This window comes from Hylobates moloch, unplaced genomic scaffold (genome assembly GCF_009828535.3).
Source record: "Hylobates moloch isolate HMO894 unplaced genomic scaffold, HMol_V3 SCAFFOLD_18, whole genome shotgun sequence".
Lineage (NCBI taxonomy): Eukaryota > Metazoa > Chordata > Mammalia > Primates > Hylobatidae > Hylobates > Hylobates moloch.
The window spans coordinates 17520912-17536521 of record NW_026652293.1 but is presented as its reverse complement, the minus strand read 5'-3'; positions in this window follow the sequence as shown (position 1 = coordinate 17536521).

Sequence of the window (15610 nt, the reverse complement as noted above, 5' to 3'; positions counted from 1 at the left end):
ACTGGTGGGGATTAGAATTCCAGATGAGATTTGGGTGGATACACGGGGCCAAATTTTCCTCAGCCATCAATGGCTGGGAATGGTGTCAAGTACTGTGATCTCAGCTGGGATGGGAAGAAATCCAAGGCAGCAGGACCGGGTATCAGCTCTCAATGTCTCAAGTAAGGTTGCTATGGTTACCCTCAAAGGCATCAGATGGATGTCATGATCTGATCTCAAATTTCACTGGCAGTAGTTAAATTAATTCTATTTTACAAAGGAGTAAAACTAGTTGATAGGCAACCCATCAACATTTTCCTTGATTTGTAGAACCTGAGTCATATAACCATGAGAGTTATTGACCTTTATTCCACTCTCATATCTGAAGGAAATTATAGAATCATCAGAGTTCCTTAAATGAAAGAGAGACCCAGGTCACCTTGAGGAAGGTCATTGCTGTTACACTGGAGATCAGATAGCAAAACGAATTTCCACGCAGAGCCTACATCATTATTAGCCCAGTGGAACAAGGGAATAATTGAATGTTTATTATTTCCTACTGTCAGGCTGTCTGGTTAAAGTACTTTTAATTTATTTTACTTGCCATTACTATATTGGTATCCCCCGTTAACACCACTGACCAAGCAACTTACTTCCAAGTAAAAAAATTAAGATAATCATATTTGTTTCCTTGGGCTGTCACAAAAAGTGACCACAAAAGTGGAGGTTTATGACAAGAGAAGTTTATTCTCATGGCTCGGAAGGCCAGAACTGAGAAATCAAGTTGTCAGAGAAATGCACTCCTTCTGGAGACTCCATGGGAGAATCTGTTCTATGGCTCTCTCCCAGCTTCTGGTGGTTGCTGGCAGTCCTTGGCATTTCCTTACTTTTTTCTGCATAACTGCCTTTATTGTCACATGAGGTTCTCATTGTGCGTCTGTGTCCAAATATGTCTCTTCTTTTTTTTTTTTTTTTTTGAAACAGAGTCTCACTCTGTTGCCCAGGCTGGAGTGCGGTGGCGCAATCTTGGCTCACTGCAAGCTCCGCCTTCCGGTTCACGCCATTCTCCTGCCTCAGCCTCTCCGAGTAGCTGGGACTACAGGCGCCCGCCCCCACGCCCGGCTAATTTTTTGTATTTTTAGCAGAGATGGGGTTTCACTGTCGTCTTGATCTCCTGACCTCGAGATCCGCCCGCCTCGGCCTCCCAAAGTGCTGGGATTACAAGCGTGAGCCACTGCGCGCGGCCCAAATATGTCTCTTCTTAAAAAGACAATAGTCCTATCAGATTTGGGGCCCACCCTAATGCAGTATGACTTCATCTTAACTTGATTACATTACAAATACCCTATTTTCAAACGAGGTCACATTCACAGGTTCTCTGTGGACATGGGTTTGGGAGATATTATTAAATCCAGTACAGTAGTCCAATATCTATAATATTTACTGGTATTATATACTTTGTGGCCCAGAAGCACAGGCTATAGAGAGCTATGGGTTGTATATTGGATATTCAGATATAGGGTCACATTGACAGTAATGTCTTTCAAATTTTGGGTGCTATCTTGGAAAATGTGATGTGTCATGCCAACCAGTAGCCAATATATGATTCTATTTCTACTATAGCCAGAAAACTTTGCTTTGAATACCAAGAGATGGCGTTGAAGGTGGTTCTTTTCAGAATTACATGTAATGACACATTTCTGAAAAAAGAAAGAGAAAGGATGAGAAAGGTAGAATAGTTTTTCTTTCTATTTTATCTAGGCTTTTCTGATTTAGAGACTTTAGCACCTGAGGGGTGAAACTAGGGAAGAAATGGATATCATCCAGTGATCCCGAATTTGGAGTTGGATGAGTGAATTAGAAAAGTGTGTTCTCTTTGGGCATATAAATTAATTATTGGTGTATCAATTACCTTTTGCTATATAATCAGTTCAAAACTTCACAGCTTAAAACAACAAATGTTTACTTTTTTTTCTGATTATGTAGGACAGTTGGTGGTTATTCTGGTCTCAGCTATCTTAGATAATTTCTGTGGTCACGTGGAAGATTGGTTGATATCCAGTGGTCTATAATGGCCTCAATAACTTGTTTGGTAGGAAGTTTGGTCTCTTTTTTATCTGATCTCAAATTCTCAAGATCAGCCAGCCCCGGTCTCACAGAGAGCAAAAAGTATAAGTCACAATAAATAAAACTTTTAACAACCTCTACTTCCATCTTGTTTGCTATTGTCTCATTGGCCAAAACAGTTAACAGAAAGGGGAGACTCAATACAGAGGGAACCACCAAATTATGTGAATACAAAAAGAATGACTATGGTTCTTTTTGAAAACAAAAACAAAACCAAAAAACTATCACACTTTTTTTAAACTGACAAAAACACATTTTTCTTATACAAAAGAGGAATTTTTAGATATGGGGGCTTACACTTCAAACTTAATAATAAAGAGGCAGGCTTGGAAAACAGGCAAGAATCAATGAGGATCCTGAAGTTTGGTAGGACAATGATCTAACCAGAATAGTACTACTGTATACTGCCTCCACTGCTAGATGTTTTATTTTGTTGAATACCACAAATGGGCATCACTGATACTTTTGTAAGGCATCACAAATCAATTTGAACCACCTCTTCATCTTCACTTTGTCAGCTCCAGATTAAAACCTTAGATGTAGGTAAGCCTAGATTATTGAAAATGAAAGAGTGAGGATTTTCTATCTTCATTTTCTGTAGTGGAGGCAGGAAATTGCATGCCACTAATTCTAACAATTAATAGAGAATTACTCTATAAGAGAAAGGGCAGATACTGAAATGCCACTCACACACACTTTCAAAACACACATACATATAATGTGTGTGACAGGGAATAGTCTGTTCATTTGCACTGTATTAAAATGATTCAATCTTTAAGGTCTAGGAATTAATATCTTGAGAATAGTAGCATAAGGTGGACCAAAAAATTGGACCTTTTTTTTTTAATACAACTTTTGCATCATGGAAAGAGATTCCTGACTTCTCAGAAGTTTGCTTTATTAGATTTTCCTTAGCTATGGTTAGCTACACATGTAAATACATTTTTGCAACCCATGATCTTATATAGAAACTGAAGTAGAAAGATAACAAGGCAATTAAATGTGTAGAATTAATGAGATTTGCATCCCCTGCCGTTGTCCACTTTGTTCTGCACATGCACATCAGTGATGTCGTTTGTATTAGGACTGAACCAATAGATTTTAATTTCAAATATTTCCCTTTGTACATAATGGCTTCAAAACCACTGGATTAATTTTTCCCTGTTCTCTAAGCTGCAGTTTGTTACTCCAAATTAAAAATACTTTTAAAGTAAAATAATGTTCTTACTTTTTCTCCCCATTCCTATCCCTCAATGCTTTCTCTCCATGCTGATTGGCACACATACATGTTTGAGAAAAGAAACTAGAAAGTTGCATTTCTTAAATAATATGTGGACACACAGAATATAACTAGTTTATAAGGCCTAATTTCTGAATTATTAGGTATTCTTTGATATCTAGAGTTTATAATGCAATGCTCCATTGGTAATCAACAAGTATTTCCCAAGATCAATATTCTAGGAGGCTGGGTGCGGTAGCTTAAGCCTATAATCCCGGCACTTTGGGAGGCTGCGGTGGGCAGATCACTTGAGATCAGGAGTTCCAGACAAGCCTATAATCTTATGTGGAGCAGTTTAGCTGTCACTTGTTTTATCTTAGCCCCTTCAGTCTGTTTCCATATAAGCTTCTCTTTTAGCCAAACTCGCCCAACATGGCAAAATCTTGTCTCTACTAAAAATACAAAAAATTAGCTGAGTGTGGTAATCCCAGCAACTCAGGAGACTGAGGCAGGAGAATCACTTGAACTCAGGAGGCAGAGGTTGTAGTGAGCCGAGATCGCACTACTGCACTGCAGCCTGGGCAACAGAATGAGACTCTGTCCCAAATAAATAAATAAATAAAATAACCTAGGGCTTTGTGTGGATAGTCATGGTCCCTGACTTCAGGAATTATAGAGTCTATCAAGAAAAACTAGCATTAAACAGATGTAGGTGGGTAGCAGTTTCTCCATTTCCCCTACCACAATTACTTTAAGTTAGAGCAAAATCAAATTGTCTTAAACATGATGTTGAGTGCTCCACCTGGGAGCTGCTTTTTTCATGTCATCTATTCTTTCTCAGCTGCCCGTTTTGCCTTGAGACACTGACTATTTTATTGCTAAGCATCCCTTTATTCTCCAAATGTCAATTAGACAGGATTCTATAAATAATAGAATTTATTGAAGGTTTAAGTTGATAACGGGAGGAAGCAGGTACCCTGAAGTATACCACAGCACACAAACAAAAACAATTAATCCACTGGGCACGGTGGCTCACACCTGTAATCCTAGCACTTTGGGGGTCCAAGGCAGGTGAATCACCTGAGGTCAGGAGTTTGAGACCAGCCTGACCAACATGGGGAAACCCTGTCTCTATGAAAAATACAAAATTAGCCAGGTATGGTGACACATGCTTGTAGTCCCAGCTACTTGGGAGGCTGAGGCAGGAGAATCACTTGAACATAGGAGGCAGAGGTTGTGGTGAGCCGAGATTGCGTAATTGCACTCCAGCCTGGGCAAAAAGAGCGAAACTCCGAAACTCCATCTCAAAAACAAACAAACAAACAGTCTTTTTAAATTTTATTTTATTTTATTTTTTTTACCACCTCCTGGCTCTAAAAGCTTCTCTAGTCAAAGCTCCTCTACAGTTGACTAGGCTCCTCACCTGCCACCTGGGAAATGGTGCTTGGACCTCCCCGTCTCATGATATCTTCTCACTGGACTTAGTTTTCTTTCTACTCTTTAAATCTCTCCTATAATCTTATGTGTAGTTTAGCTGTCACTTATCTTACCTTAGCCCCTTCGTGCTGTTTCCATATGAGCTTCTCTTTTAGCTAAACTTGCCCAATAGTGTATTTCTAAACAAAACATACATTCTCTCCCTGAGAGAGTCTTTCCAACCAGATTTTAAAATTTTGTTTCTTCTCTATTGATCATATACTACATTATAATACTGTTACTAATAACACAAGTACACATCGGAGCAAGAAGCTGTGAAGAGGCATAGGATATTATGAGGGTATATAAAGGAAATATTTAGTGGTATATTATCATTAGTGAAGATATTTGAGACTGTCCTTGAAAAGTACTTATTTATTTCAACAGTGGTTCTTGATAGGTATTTTTGCACAACTGAATGAATAGTTAGAATGACAAGAAGATCATACCTATTTATTAGGCCTGATAATCACTTTGGTTCTTATTCTTTGTGTAATAAAAGGCCTGTGGATGATTTTAACTAGGATACATTTAAATCTTTGAAAAATCTTTCTGAGCATAATTTGGAGAAAAGAATGGAAGCAGGAAACATGGGGTTTGGGAGGTTTATCAGAGAAGTGCAGAATAAGACTAACATCTGAGTTCACTGGTCCAGAAAGGCAATGGTGAGACTGGATCTGTGAGACATTTAGGAAGGAAAATCACAAGAAATGACAACGAATTGATGGATAGAAGGTGTGGTAAAGGAGAAGAGGAAAATTCAAGATGAATCTCCGGTTTGCCCTTTGGGGAATCTTTTTCTCTACTAGGATAAAATAATAACCTTATGTTTATACCCTGTGAGCAGGTGGCAATCCGATTGGTGTGATGAACAACAATATGTATTGTCAGCGGAATAAAATTGTAAAAATTTTCAGCAGAGACCTATTTTTGAGCCGCTAAGGGCCTCATGACAATTTTTTTTTTTTTTTTTTTTTGTTTTTGAACACATAAAACCACATAAAGTTGCTACATAATAATTATGGGTGTCCATATCTGGGATATCTGTATCTATAATAATTTTTCTTCTGCAGAAATCATTTCCAATTTCATCACCTAGTTACCATTGTCAGTTGTTTCATGCTCCTAAAAGTCAGTTGGAATCCTTGTTCCAAGAGCAAGCTTAATAACTTGTTTCCTTCAGCAAAGGTTCCTATGCATCATCTTGTTAAAAAATGGACACAGGCACAATTCATTTGTCTTGGCTCTCAGAGCACCATTCCTGCAATGTCACAAGACAGCAGAATTGCTACTGAGTGACCAGCCACCTTTCCATACGGTCAACATGCCCCACCATTTAGCTCCTGAATGCTTGAGGGTCAAGTAGCCATCTCTGTAGAAGTGAGTGCAATGCGGCATAGCAGGATGCAAGGTGTGACAATTACAACACAGACACGTCTAGAGAAGTGGTCAATATTTTCACACACATCCGTGTGAAAAGACCACCAAACAGGCTTTGTGTGAGTGATAAAGTTTCTAATCACCTGGGTGCAGATGGGCTGAGTCCAAAAAGAGAGTCAGCGAAGGGAGATAGTGGTGGGACCATTTTATAGGATTTGGGTACGTACTGGAAAATTACAGTCAAAGGGGGTTGTTCCCTCGTGGGCAGGGGCGGGGGACACAAGGTGCTCAGTGGGGGAGCTTCTGAGCCAGGAGAAGGAATTTCACAAGGTAATGCCATCAGTTAGCGCAGGAACCGGCCATTTTCACTACTTTTGTCATTCTTCAGTTACTTCAGGCCATCTAGATGCATACGTGCAAGTTTGGGCCCAGAGGCCTGACAAATATTGTATACGCAAAATAAATTACTCACCCTTGATCATCATCTGTATCCTGTAGTTTATTCTATGATGCTATTGGAAGAGTTACAGAGAAACAATTGATTTTAGACTCTGATGAAAATTGGCTTCTATCTATGATACGAAAAGATGTTAAATTACTTCACTAAGTTGCTTCAAGGCTATATGGATTTGGTAATTGCTTTGGTGGTTATTAGATATAAAGAAGTAAACAAATGGAGGGTGTTAGAGAATACTGAAAGATGTCAGAGAAGCATGATCCTTTTTATATTGAAAAATTGCTCTGAAAGTTTAAATTATTACGAGTTTAAATGATTATGAGGGCAGATCTTGTCAATATCTTTTAATATTGACTAAGAAAAACTTTAAAAATATTACAGAAACTACTTCAAAATACTAAACCATCATTCATTCATGCAGATTCCTAATAATACATTTTCAATGGTTTCTTACCTTCAGCCAAACTCAAGAAAAAAAAAATGACGGTATAGCCCTCAAATCCCAAAATAATATTTTAACAAAATAAAATTATTTTATTAAGTGATTTTAAGTTTTAATAATAAATGTCACAACTATATTGATAACTAGGTAACACATTTTCACCAGACAGATTTCTTATCTTAAAAAATACGTGACCTGAAAATTTTACATTTCAAAATGATCAAAGGACCATCTCCTCTTTGGCTAATTTAGGCTTTTGAGTTTGTAACAGTGACTCAGAAGTAACAGATTACTTTTTTTTTTTCTTAAATTAGGTTGCAACTTGATTCTAGTACAAGAATGAATCTTAACATCACTAAACTGAGAAATGAGGATTGCCCACATTAACTAACTTGGAGGATGCTGAATGCTTCAAAATAAGAACTTCTGTCCTTTAGTTACTGATAATAAATTAAGCACAGCTACTTAATTATTTTTAGCAATATGTTTGCCAGTGGAAATGTCAGTTATTTTGTAGTTATTTCACAGTATGCTTTTTGCCAGAAACATTAAAAATCAATTATTTTTAATTAAAAAGCAATCATACTTTGTTTTCAAAATCAAATCATTTATAACTTGGCCAAAGAACATTTAAAATTTTATAATAATTATTGTTTTCTCCATATTTTATTTTCAAGTTTGAATTTTTAGTAAAGGTAATAAATATTTTGGATATATTTCTATTGTTCTGATGATTTGTATTTTTATATTGTTTCAATGAACGTACATTTATAAAATCTTTTATCTTAAAATGTTAAATCATTTTCTGCATTAGACATTATTCCATATAAAATGGAATATTTATTATATTAAACCACTTGAGACTATGTATGGAGTTTAATCTACTACTGCACTGTTGTAGCAGGATGAGCAGCAGAGAAAAGTTCTCAGACATCAGGTTGTAGAAGGAAGGGCTTTATTCAGCTGGGAGCATCGGCAAGCTACTGCCTTAAAATCCGAGCTCCTCAAATGCACAATTTCTGTCCTTTTTAAGGGCTCACAACACTAAAGATTTCACATGAAAGGGTCACGATTGATTTGAGCAAGCAAGGAGTACATGACAGGGGCTGCATGCACTGGCGGTCAGAGAGAAACAGAACAGGGCAGGGAGTTTCACAATGTTCTTCTATACAATGTCGGGAATCTATGAATAACATCGGTTTCTAAGTTATGAGTTGATTTTTAACTACTGGGTTTAGGCCAGGCAGGCCCAGGCTTGGTTTTGGGCGTGGTGCTGGGCTGCCTGTCTTTGGTTTTACTTCCTTATTCTTTTCTTAAAACAGGTACTGAGTATAAAACAATATGAGAGGGTCTCTCTTCCCTCATTTCCCTCCTTTGAGACTCTCACTTTTTATTAGTGGGAGTTTTCACTCTTTTTTTTGCTGCTTATGTCTTTTTGTGCAATAGATTGATAGTGATTTATATAGTATGCTTGTGCTGAAGCATTTTGGTGAACTAAGGTAGTGACAAAGTTTTTTATCATTTGGAGAAATACAGGTATCAGACAAGGGAGCACTAAGCAGGTTCCTATTACTATTGCTACTTTTATTATAAGAGTTTTAAATCTTCCTGTTGCTGGGAACTAATTTCTAAACATGGCTCCTGGATTGAGTCCATGCCACACTTGCACGGGTGCATGTGCCAGTTTTATTATATCTTTAACTATATCTTCAACTACTTGCTGTTGATCATCTATGTGTAGACAACAATTAGTAAGGTTAAATTTTTCACAAACTCCTCCTTCAGCTGCTAGCAAGTAGTCAAGAGCTAGTCTATTTTGATAGATAGCATTTCTCATCAGAGTCTCTTACCGGGCAAGAATAGTCAAGACTTGACCGGTTTTATTAGTAATAATATTTAAAACAGCTTTTAACCATATGATTCGGTTGAGCATATAGATGGGGGTTCAATATCTTTATGAGCCATCTTGTGCCTAAATGGTGGGTATATAGTATTGTATGATTTTTTAGGGGGTCGTTTGTCATCTTTCTAATCACTTATGGCTATGCTTCGTTTTTCGCAGGAATCATAGACTGGGAAGCCTAGAAGTTTACCTGTTTTTATGAGCAATAAGAAGAAAGATGACTTAATGGTTCCAATTACAGAGCTACCTATCCACTGATCAGGCAGCTTAGCCTAAGATTTGTGTCCACATATCTAGTATAACCTGGTGGGGGGCCGTCCAGTCCTGGTGGAATTCTGGGTGGGCCTAAACAGTCTGCAACTTTGGAAATTTACTGAATGGATTTCTTTCTTTGTAATTGGAACTCCACCATGTAACTGTTTTTGTGGTACCATTATACAGCTTTTGCCTAAGACAACTAAGCCGCCTTACAGGATGAATTAATCCTTTTCTTTCTTTATCTATGCAATACTGTCCAATAATTGAGACTTTTAGAACCAAAAAATTGTCAGGGTGGTTCTTTTGGGCTGGGAATTCATCAGGAACTGGGTCTGTAGGAACTAATTCTCAGGCTTCCTATGGCCATTGATCTCCTGTTACGGTTCCTCCACAAACATAACATGAGGTGACTTGCAGAGACTGAGCTACATGTTCAGCTAATTGCAAAAATGAATTTTTAGTTTTTCCTGGAATCTCAGGTACTGGCACATTTAGTTCATCATAGAAAGTCTGAAGTACTGGTTCTGGAGAGCGTTTTTGAAACTCTCCTTTTATTAGGATGCTTACACTAGGATCTAGTCTTTTTCTATCAATGCCTAATGTTACATATTTTTCTTTATTGCACTTTGGGTCTGAGGGATTTGTGATTATCAATTCTAAAAGGTTGCAGCTCCAACTCATGCAAGAGGGGCTGACTTTTCCTTTTTGGAGCTAAACAGGATCTTTTTTGTCTTTTTTTTCAAGTAGCCTAAATGACACAAGACCAGTATTGACACATCTCACATAAATATGATTCTTGATATACTTATTTTTTTTACTGTGTAACTTTGTTTTTTTTCAATTTAGAGAACCGCATCTTATTCTATGCTGCTTACTATTAATAGCGGCACAAGCGTCAAATTTTAAGGTTACATTTTGGGGACCTCTCTTTTTTCTGTTCTAGCTATTACCTTACTTGTGTCACCTAGAAAAGGACCAGTCCTTAATTTTATTTTAAAAACTGTGATCATGGGAGGCTTAAAATGTGTCATAACATGTATCAGGTTCGTTATTTCCTGGGCTACATACTTTGGATAGAATAGCATTATACAAGCAAGTTTCTTTTAGAGTCTTGGTACACTTATAATAACTATAAAATAATAGGACTGCAGCAATCTTTTGTCTTACCTCAGTGACTTGATGTATATACTGGGAACAGTTCTCAGTCTGAGGAAGGTCAGTTGAAGTCCTTACTGTACAAGTCTAAATTTTAAAGAAAATGAGTCTTGCGATGAGTTTCTTCATGCTTCGGCCATGAGTGGGCCAGTCAGCTTCCGGATGTGACTGGAGCAGGGCTTGTCATCTTCTTCAGAATCATTTTACAGGGGTTGGCGAAGCTGCTCCTATCTATGTACAGCTCCTAGTCTACTGATGTTTAAGGGTGGTCGTGGTGGCTGGGGCTACTAGAATAAACTGAGTCTAATACTTCTACACAGTTATGTTTAACTGGGCTCTCTGATACCGGGAGCAAGGTGGCGGGGTTTAGGGTGTTGCAAACTTCAGTGGTTGTGTGGAGATTTTCACAGAGCAAGCTTTGGTATCTAGTTAATCTAGCATTCATTAGCTAATGGTGTCCTTTGGTATTTATTAAAATCACCACAGCATGGAGGGACTTTATGTTTAGGTTTTGTCTAAGAGTTAGCTTATCTGCCTCTTGTGCTAACAGGGCTGTTGCTACCAGGGCCTTTGGACATGGGGCCAGCCTTAGGAAACCCTGTCTAATTGTTTTGAGAGATAGGCCACTGGCCTTGGCCAGGGCCTTACAGTCTGGGTTAAAACTCCAACTGCCATTTTTTTTTCTTTCTGAAACATAAGAGTGTAAGGAGTTTTGTCAGGTCAGGTCGCCTCAGGGCTGGGGCTGACATGAGTTTTTCTTTTTAACTCATGAAAAGCTCATTGCTGTTGGTTGTAATAGATGTAGTTTATCTAATCTACATTTTTATTGACTGTCATCTACTAAAATATTGACTTAAATCTTGTAACTATTTGATTTCAAGCTTTAAATTGATCTGGTATTCTTTGTGGGGCTCCAATTGCATCTAAATAGATGTGAGAGTTGAAAGACCTATAAGGGGCTTCTCTCATTTTACGATGTCTTATTATTATTTTTTTCCTTCCTCTGTTTGATGAAATGCCAGGGTGAAAGGGATAGCCAAATGGACTAAAGCACAAGTGCCACTATAGTTATTTGGCAGAGTGCCTAGTAAAGGTCCACCACAATACTACCACACATCCACTCGGGGATGAACAAGGGCTGACTGATTGATAAGCTCTTGAAAATTCTTAAGCTCACTGCATTCCTTCAGGTCTCCAAGGAATGCTGTCTCCTCCCTGCCGTGAGAGACATGAAGTGAACTTAGTGTTGGGAGACAGAAGCAGGATGGCCCTTGGGGGCTGACCCGCAGGGACTTCGGGATATAGCAGAGAGAGCTTGGCATGACTTATTACTCCAGGCTGTAGAATCCTGGAAAAGAGCTACTATACAGCCCATGCCTGGTTGACTGGAGGACCACCTTAGTGGAAGGGGGACAATCAGGGCCTCTGTTATGCACAAGCATAACAGTTGCTTTTGTTTAACGTGCAGATGGAATATTTGATCTATTTCAACCAGGCATTTGCATCTTGGTATGCTGTCTTAATTGCCAAAGTTTGTTTTAAGTCTTTAACTTTTATGATCCTCTAGTAAAATGAATGTTTCTTTTAGCACCAATTTTTATTAGTTTTTAGACTAAAGAAAACTAAACAGCTTTTTATATTTAATAATTCTCCTTGTATGATTTTTATACCAGATAAGCTAAATTTTACCTTTATATTACTGTGTTATTAATGTTAAACTTAATTTTAATAAAACCTTGTAGACATATTTATCTAATTTTTCATGTTTGACTATAAGGTAAGATTTTATAGACTTTTTTCAACCTTTTATAATTTTTCTTAAAGAGCAGGTTGATGCTTTAAGAAAAACCTTTTGCATTTTTACTTTAATATCCAGTTTACAGAAAAACTGGATGATACCTTTTTAACTTTAGCTAATATGTTTACACACAGAATTTTATTTATAATTAACGTTTTAAAACTTGCTTAAACTTTTAAAACAATAATTTTTTTTAACTTTTTAATGTAGGTAAAAATCCATATTTTTATGCCCTTTTATAATCTTTTTAATAAAGGTATATTTTACTTTTCTTATACACCTTGCACATAAACTGTTTCTTTAATAGTACTTAGGAGGCCTTATTACTTTTTAAAAATTATACAGTATTTTTTGCATAAAATTTTTTTTGTAACATTTTTTCTTTCATGACTTTCACAGACAATTTTTCAACATGTCTTAACTTTTTATTACAAACTTTTTTTCTTTAAACAACTAGTTAATTTAGTTCAGGACAAGAATTTACTATAGAACACTTTTTTATATAAATTCTACCTCCTTTTTCTTTTCTTTTTTTCTTTCTTTTTTTAAGATAACTATTCTTTGTGTCTTTGGACTAGACTGTCTAAGGCCACAAGATTAGAAGTTACTATAATACATGTTACACTGTTAACTTTTAGCAAACTTCACTTTTGTTGAAAACTTTTTAAGTTTGGGATTTTAATTATCTTTTGCTATTAAAAAGACCTTGTTTAGTCTAAATTAACTTAGAATTGGTATAGATGGTCTCTTTTTCTCTCTGCTGATCTTTCCTTGCCTCTGCCAGCCACTTATGCTGCTGTTCTCTTAACTACTGTCGGGGGGAAGGGGTTCTAAAATCAGCTGTAACTGTCTATGTATGGAAACTGGTCTGGGTGTCTTGGCTTACAGGTTACCTTGTGTCACACCTTTGAAATGAGGGACGTGTCCAGGCTTCCTTCTGATGGCCAACCTACCTTTAATGCTGGCCGTCTATTTCACACAAAGTTCTAAGTTTTCCTGGTGTCACAGTAACACCATAATCTCCTTTAAATTCTTTCTTGAAATTTTTTTTAACATAGTTCCTAGTGGGGTGGGCTTATTTGTGCCTGACCTATGCTGCTTTTTTTTTTTCCTAGACAAAATACTACACTTACACCACACACACTCACTACAAGACAAAGAACAGGTAAAGAGGGCACACATACTTTTATTGTTTATACTAAACTAAAATCACGAAATTCAAAATCTGAGTACTAAAAATTCAAGCCAAGTCGAAACTAAAACCAAAGTATCCAGCAATTCAAGTCAAGTCAAAATCAGAACAAAAGTGCCAATGCAGGTACACCGTGGGTGATCTGGTCACACTTCTACTCAGATGGAGTGGGGCAAGTTCCAAAGACTAGTCTTACCAAGTCAAGCCAAGTCAAAACCAGAACAAAAGTGCCAATACAGGCACACCGTGGATGATCAGGCCATGCTTCCACTCAGATGGAGTAGGGCAAGTTCCAAAAACTAGTCTTACCAAGTTTCAGATGTCTGGACTCCAAGTGCCAGTTCCTTCTCAGTGTTCAGCCACTGTGTTAATCCTCTTCAGGGGCCTGCTACACGCTGCTCTGGCGAGGCGTTCCACCAGGGCAATTTCCTACCTGGGAGAGCTCTTTGGATCACATCACTCAGGCTGGCTGGAGTCCCCTGCAGGGATGCTCCACAGGGAGGGCCTAAGCCGCCTAAGGGGCTGCCTGGGCCATCCATCAGTTACCTCGTTTCCCGGTCAGGGAACCAAGAAATGTAGCAGCACAAGCCACAGACAAAACCTCTCAGACACCGAGTTGTAGAAGGAAGGGCTTTATTCAGCTGGGAGCATCGGCAAGCTACTGCCTTAAAATCTGAGCTCCCTGAGTGCACAATTTCTGTCCCTTTTAAGGGCTCACAACACTAAAGATTTTACATAAAAGGGTTGTGATTGATTGAGCAATCTAGGGGATATGTGACAGGGGTTTCATGCACTGTTAGTCAGAGAGAGACAGAGCAGATCAGGGAGTTTCACAGTGTTCTTCTATACAATGTCTGGAATCTGTGAATAACATTGGTTTCTAAGTTATGAGTTGATTTTTAACTACTGGCTTTAGGCCAGGCAGGCCCAGCGTGGTTTTGGGCCTGGCGCTGGGCTGCCTGCCTTTGGTTTTACTTCCCTGTTTTTTTCTTAAAACAGGTACTGAGTATAAAATAATATGAGACAGTCTCTCTCTTCCCTCACTGTAGCTAAACCTATCCTGCCTAATATATATCACAAAATGTCAGTTTCTTTGTGAAATCTTATGACAGATTGATAGATCTTTTGGTGGCTTTCATTCTGTGGTCTCAATTAAAATTTGGAATCTATTACCTTTTTTAATGTATTTCTTGAATACAATAATAATTAGTAATTAAAAGAACTTAAAGCTCTAAAATATTACTTTAGCAATGTATAACTTAATTGTGCCTATATGGCTATGCCGTGTATTTACAAACATCAACTTCAGTAGCAATCTCATGTCTATTAATAAAAGTGTCTCATAGCTCCTGTTTTTTGAAAGTCGAGAACTTTCAGAGGAAAAAAATATATTCTGATGAACTACTCATGCTTTCTTAGTCTATATGAATAACATACAGATCAGAGAGTGGAAGTCAATAAATTTAGAAATGTTTCCTTTTGGAATTGTATTTAATTTCCAAGTACAAAGATATCTAGCTTGGTGTCACTAGGATGAAATATATTTTGTGTATGGTACAAAAAGAAGAAAATACAAATCTTGGAGTGGAACTATATTATATTTCCTTGGAGTGTGACTAATTATACTGCAATTTGTGAAAGATTTCTATTATTTATTTTTAGAAAAATGAGTCTTTGTTTTGTTTCTACAAACACATGTTCATATTAATAATAAAATACAATTCTATTGGATAACAATATAAGCATATTGTTTAATTATAAGCAAAATTACTATTTTTAAGAACAATTTGCTATAATTTTAGATTGACCTACCTGATTAAAGTTGGCATATCTATTTCTCCCTTCCCACAAATGAGTTCGTCCTATAAACTGTAGGACTGAAGACAGTCCTATGAAAAAGACTAGAGAAGATTAAAATGAAATGAAAATGGTCTAATGCTCCACGGGATGAGTGCATCATCTGTCTGCAAAGTTTCCCAGCAGGTGCTATTTAATTTGTTGAATTTGCCCAAAGTCTGTCTCTCAGGTTTGCAGATTTTGATATCACCATTATTTCATTATACCAACAACTGCTGCTTTGTGCATCATGAATCAGTCGGGGTCCTCTTTGGAGAGAGAAACCACACAGTGATTTGGACAGAGAACATTTTACACAGAGATTTTTTAACTATAACAGAGCAATAGAGAAATATCAGATTGGTTAGTAATAGTAAAGAGAACTTGA